The sequence below is a fragment of the Hemicordylus capensis genome, chromosome 1 (assembly GCF_027244095.1).
Source record: "Hemicordylus capensis ecotype Gifberg chromosome 1, rHemCap1.1.pri, whole genome shotgun sequence".
NCBI classification, from domain to species: domain Eukaryota; kingdom Metazoa; phylum Chordata; class Lepidosauria; order Squamata; family Cordylidae; genus Hemicordylus; species Hemicordylus capensis.
In genome coordinates, this window is record NC_069657.1 from 266,333,338 (window position 1) to 266,340,135 (window position 6,798).

The window sequence follows — 6,798 nt, forward strand, 5'->3', positions numbered from 1 at the left end:
GGCAAGGGGAGACAGTTGTCTAGGGGCCCCACTGCCTGGAGGGGCACCCCAGAGGCACCTCATGTGACTCCCCATTGCCCCCTGCCCAGCCCCATAGCCTCTCAGCCACTTGCCCTCTTCGCCGTCTCTCCTGCTTGTCCTCCTGGCCCGCAATCGAAGCAGCAGGCAAGCTGCAAAGAGCTCCTTTTCTCCCGCCTCTCAGCTGATCGGCGGGTGGGCGGGGCTTGCAGGGAGGCCTCCGTGTAGGCCGCAGTGAAGCCTGAACTCGAGTAGGGCCCAAGCCAGCCAGGGAGGAGGAGGCAGCCAGAGTGTTCTCTGCAGCAGAAGACCCCTTGCTGCCCTGCTTAACCCAGACCAGCATTTGCCAGGTAGAGTGTGAACTCCTTTTTGTGGTTACCTTTCCCGCCCCGCCCCCCCATATATAGGGATCTGCTTGCCATAGGGCTTGGATATGGGGGGGGGGAGGGACCGAGAAGTCTCTGAATATTTATTTTGAAACAGCTTGGAAAATTTGCTGACTTAAAAAAAACTATCTAAAAAGTCCTATAAGTGGCTTGTTTCATGGTAGAAAATTGCAAAAACTTCTGGAACAGTATTTTATTAATTTTATTTATTCATTCATTCATTTATAAATGCACTTATGTTCAAGTTGTTTTGCAACCCAGAAGGTCTGAGTGAGAACTGTGAAGCATGTGTGGTGCTTTTATTTTATTTTTCTTGTGTGTGAACTGCTCCCCAATAACTTGCAGGGACTTCAGGGTAAATCTGGCCAACATGTGAATGCAGCACCTCCATTCCAGAGGAGATGTGTCTTAAAGGGCTTTAAAAGCCTCCTGTGAAAAACCTCCTGCTATCAAACTTGACTGAATTTGTTCAGAATTCTGAGAAAACAAACATAGGTTCACCCTGCATAGTTGAAAGTCTCCTTTGCTAATCTGCAGCGATGGGCCCATTTTAATAATTCATCTTTCTAGTGTGTTCTAGGCATTAAAAGTAATACAAATGTATAGTACTCAATGTATATCACTATATATTGTGACGTGTGTGTGTGTATTCAGTGAAATGTATTTGCTGGCAGCATACTTATTTTGGAATATCAGACTTAAATCCTTGGGGGCCTGGGGTGTGCGGAGGCCCTGGACTTTGGGGGGGGGGGCATTTTAAAATCTTGTCTCTGGGCCCACTCCAACCTTGCTACGCCCCTGCCCAGGACAGTTCTTCTCATGAGTAGTGCATGGGTCTCTCCATGGCCTTTGACTCTCATGAGAGAGTGGTCCACTCCAGAGCAGCATCACCACACAGGAAGAATCTTGTCATTAATTGGAGGCAATGTTGCTCCTGCTGTACGGTTCTTCTAATGAGTAATGCCACAGAGTGCTCACTTGCACCCAACTTTAATGTACAAAACAAAAAAAAAAAATAGAGCTGAGCCATTCAAGACTTCCTGGATGGGGTTGCCTTTTAAACCTGGCCCCAAGTATCACTGCCCTGCCAGATGTTATCTTTGCAGCAATCTAATATGGTTGGTTCACATGCTTGGTTTATGGTGCTTGGTTTATGGTGCTTGGTTCACACGCTTGGTTTATGGTGCCACCGCGACTGCATGTGCTTGTGAACATACTTTTCCACATCAAATTTGTGAACATCAATTCATTTTCGGAGAGCAAAACACATAATGCCCACCTTGCCATACCGTCCCCTTTCTCTTCTGATGGCAGAAGGGGGGGAACAATGGACACAGTGGGCATCCCCCGATGTGACTTTTCCATTTCATCTGCCTAGAAGCTTGGGATGGGATGTGCCAGTGTCCCTGTTGCTGGGCAGTAGCTTGAGTAGCTTGGAGACAGGGGGCAGGGCAAGTGCTCGAAGAGGCGGCCATCAAGAAGTGCAGCAGGTATGGAGTGGGCACATTCCTGGGAGGGTCTGGACCGCTTTCTCTAAGATTTTGGTTCCATAAACAGCACAAAACTGTGGTTATGGTGGTGTCAATCAATCAATTTATTAGAGCCATAGGCCAAACAGAGAATATACAAAGATTAAAACAAGATTAAAAACACAATATGCCAACAGGAATATAATACATCACAATCAGGACAAAACAATAGCTCCAATGAATTAGACCTTAAACAAGATCTTAGTCTAATAGCGATATAAAAGAATATCACCACCACCTTAGTAACCTAATGGTTTTGTTCCTCAAGACAGAAATTCAAATAAAAGGAGTCAGCTCTTCCTGGAAATTGCTCTAACAAAGGGAATATGAGTTCTTTCCTAGTATCATAGTAAAGGGAACAATATAACAGCACATGTGAAACCATTTCAGGGAGGCCTGCACCACAAGGGCATAGGCCAAAATCTGACAATCCCTTATCAAATCTTTTTTTCCAAAAGGGCTGAGGGCAACACATTCATACGGGCCTTAGTTATGGTGGTGTCTGCATTCAGACATTACACTGCTGCCAGCTGTGTTCCTGAGTCAAGGGGCTCCCCTTTGTTAGTTTTTCCTCTGTGATGTGAGAGCAGACGAGCCCATGTTCTCCATGCAGAAGCCCAAAGATGAAAGAGGGGGTTGCTGAGGGAGGGCTGTGTGCATAAGTGGGCATGCACACCTCCAGAAAAGAGAGGGTATATCTGAGGAGGAGGAAATGTAGCATAGCTTCCTATCCTCTCAGGCTGATTGGCTCTGGTAGGGAGGGAGGGAAGGGAAGGCAACGTGTTCCTCTTCCTCAGTCTTGCCTTTCTTTACAGCAGTGGCTATTAGAGAAGGGCCTAGGTATGAAGTTTTGAAGTAAGACTTAGGATGTCAGTTATCATTAATTTGTTCTGCAGATTTACATGGTCCGCCCGAAGAGGTTACTGGATCCGGTAGGATTCCAAGGATCCTTGGAGGGATTTAATGTTGGCTCTGCAGGTGATCCTGTTGATGCCCTGGTTGAAAACTGGAACAACTTGCTTACCAGGGCAGTAGACACGATTGCTCCTAAGCATCCCCTCCGACTTGCTTCAAAATTGGCCCCTTGGTATACGGAAGATCTACGGGGGCTGAAGCGGCAAGGTAGGCGACTGGAGCGCAAGTGGAGAAAAACTCGACTCGAATCCGACAGATTACGACATAGAGCACATTTAAAGATCTATGCTCAGGCGATACGTGCGGCAAAGAAGCGGTTCTTTTCTGCCCGTATTGCCTCTGCGAGTTCACGTCCAGCGGAGTTGTTCAGGGTTGTCAGGGGACTAGTATCTGCTCCCTCTCCCTTGAACCAGAATTTGGAAGCATCAGTTACCCGCTGTGGTGTGTTTAATGAATTTTTCGCAGACAAAATCTCTCGGATTCGGGCCGACCTAGATGGAGACTCCACAATTAATCTGATGTCTGAACTGGAGGTGTCCGACAACCCCTCTTATACGATTTGGCTGGATCAATTTCAGTTTGTGACTCCTGAGGATGTGGACAAGCTGCTTGGAGCGGTGAGGCCTACCACTTGTCCTCTTGACCCTTGTCCAACATGGCTTGTTCTGTCTAGCAGGGAGGCTGTTGTAGGCGGCCTGGTAGAAATCATAAATGCTTCTCTGAGGGAGGGCAGGATGCCTCCTTGTCTTAAGGAGGCAATTATTAGACCTCTTCTAAAGAAGCCTGCGTTAGATCCCTCAGAGTTGAGCAATTATAGGCCAGTTTCCAATCTCCCATGGCTGGGCAAGGTAATTGAGAGGGTGGTGGCCTCTCAGCTCCAGGCGGTCTTGGAGGAAACTGATTATCTAGACCCATTTCAAACTGGTTTTCAGGCGGGCTATGGGGTGGAGACTGCCTTGGTCGGCCTGATGGATGATCTCCAATTGGCAATGGACAGAGGAAGTGTGACTCTGTTGGTCCTCTTGGATCTCTCGGCGGCTTTCGATACTATCGACCATAGTATCCTTCTGGAACGTCTGAGGGGGTTGGGGGTGGGAGGCATTGTTTTTCAGTGGTTCCGCTCCTACCTCTCGGACAGATTCCAGATGGTGTCGATTGGAGATTGTTGCTCTTCAAAATCTGAGCTTAGGTATGGTGTTCCTCAAGGCTCCATACTCTCTCCAATGCTTTTTAACATCTACATGAAACCGCTGGGAGAGATCATCAGGGGATTTGGAGCTGGGTGTTACCAGTATGCTGATGACACCCAGATCTACTTCTCCATGTCAACTTCTTCAGGAGTTGGCATATCCTCCCTAAATGCCTGCCTGGAAGCAGTAATGGGTTGGATGAGGGAGAATAAACTGAAGCTGAATCCAGATAGGACGGAGGTACTTATTGTGCGGGGTCAGAACTCTAGAGACGATTTTGATCTGCCTGTTCTAGACGGGGTCACACTTCCCCAAAAGGAACAGGTTCGCAGTCTGGGAGTACTTCTGGATCAACGTCTCTCCTTGGTTTCTCAGGCTGAGGCGGTGGCCAGGAGTGCCTTCTATCAGCTTCGGCTGATACGCCAGCTGCGCCCGTTTCTCGAGATCAGTGACCTCAAAACAGTGGTACATTTGTTGGTAACCTCCAGACTGGACTTCTGTAATGCGCTCTACGTGGGGCTTCCTTTGTACGTAGTCCGGAAACTTCAGTTGGTCCAGAATGCAGCAGCCAGGTTGGTCTCTGGGTCATCTCGGAGAGACTACATTACTCCTTTGTTGATGGAGTTACACTGGCTGCCAGTAGGTTTCCAGGCAAAATACAAAGTGCTAGTTATTACTTATAAAGCCCTAAACGGCTTAGGCCCCGGGTATCTAAGAGAGCATCTTCTTCGCTATGAGCCCCACCGGCCGCTGAGGTCACTTGAGGAGGTCCGTCTCCAGTTGCCACCAACTCGTTTGGTGGCTACACAGAGACGGGCCTTTTCAGCTGCTGCCCCAAGATTGTGGAATGCACTCCCTGCTGAGATACGATCCTCCCCATCTCTTGCAATTTTCAGAAAACACCTGAAAACACATCTCTTCAGCCAGGCTTTCTCAGCTTTTTAAAAATTTGTTTTTAAATTGTTTGATTGTTTAATTGTAGTTTTATGATGTTTTTAATTGTTAATCATTGTTATGTTTTATAATTTTTATTTTAATAATTATTAACTGATTTTAAGGTGTTTTAATGTAAACCGCCCTGAGCCTTTTGGAAGGGCGGTATAAAAGTTCTAATAATAATAATAATAATAATAATAAAAGAGTTTGATATTATTCTACATGAAACCAGTTCAAAATGTCTGAACCCATTACCAAACCACTTTTTAAAGTTACTGTCTGAACTGGAGAGTTTAAAAAAGCTGTTGAACTTGAATTGGAACCCAAATCTTTAATGGGTCGACTACCTGGTCCTGGCTTGTGGGCAGAGATCCATGATATAGATCCATATAAGACAGTATTTTTCTAGAGTGAACAGATTACCAGCTCGTTAAAGGGTTTCCACAATGCAGTTACACTTTTATCCAGCATTTCTCCTTCAAAGCACATGCAAAAGTGCTGAATTTGGAAGACATCACAGGGGGCCAAGGCAGGATATTAAATGATTTAATGAAAACTGCTGAAGTATAAACTGAGATTAATTGAGAATATGTTACAGATCAAAAAATATGAGTGACTGGATTCCCAAATGCAGTTGACACTGAAGATATTAATGGTCTGATACAAGTTGAATACCCAGTGCCACTAAAGTCTGTCATCTCTATATTCCTATTAAAATTTCTGCTTGTGAACAGACAAATGAACAGTCTATGCAGTTATGACAACTTGTGTCTCAGCCAAGCTTCTATGTAATTACTTTGACTCTCTACTTCTGAATGAAACCAAAGTTTTAAAAAAACAAACCCTTGAGTTGAATGGTTGTGGAGTGGGTCTATTGGGAAACAATAATAAGGTTCTAGTCCTTTTTACATCCAAACAGAGGTAGAATTCTCACTCAAGGAGGAAGAATATACGTATAAGAACTCTTCGCTGTATGACACTGCCTTGTGCATAAACTTTGGCTGCTGGGGACACAGTTTGGTGTCTGGTATTGATCACTTTTGTGTTTTCTTGGACAGTATGTACTATGTTTCACCCTCAAACCTGAAAAGAGATGCAACAGAGAGTAAAATACAAAGGCCTTTCATTCAAAGTGCAGCTATTTCAAAGATTGGAATAAGCTTGTACGACAGTCTAACCAAGTTGCGAGAGCTTTCCATTGGTCTCCAGCACCAAGGAGAATTACTCACAGTAGTCCAATTGAAATTAATAGGACAAGTTAGGCATTGCCTTTTAATTAATAGGACAATTCAGGCTTGCCTTTTAATTTCAGTGGGACTACCTTGGTTAATTTTCCTCATCGTGTCAGCCATTTAATACAATTAAATTGCCTTACCACAATGGACTACTATTTGTAATTTAGTTTGTATTTGTTCTGTATTGATTTCTGTTCCCCTTCATGTAGTAGGCCCACAAAATGTCTAGTTATGAATTTGGGATACCACTCTTTTTAGAGAGTTTGCATTCTTTTTTCCATACATAGTGTACTTGGAACTCATTAAGGGGTCCTTTTCAAACTCTACGTATTATTCCCTGTAATATAATCATTATATCTAGTGTGTGCTCTGAGAAACATTCATTCAGTCATCTGTTAAAATATCAGTGTCGTATGTTTACTATCTAATTATCGTGAATAGATCTTTCTCTATACTACTATTCCTAGCCCATGTAGAGGGACAGTTTGGATGAACACACACACACACACACACACACACACACACACACACACACACAGTTAGGGAGATGCACACCAGGAGAAAGCAAGGACATGAATGCTCAGACTAT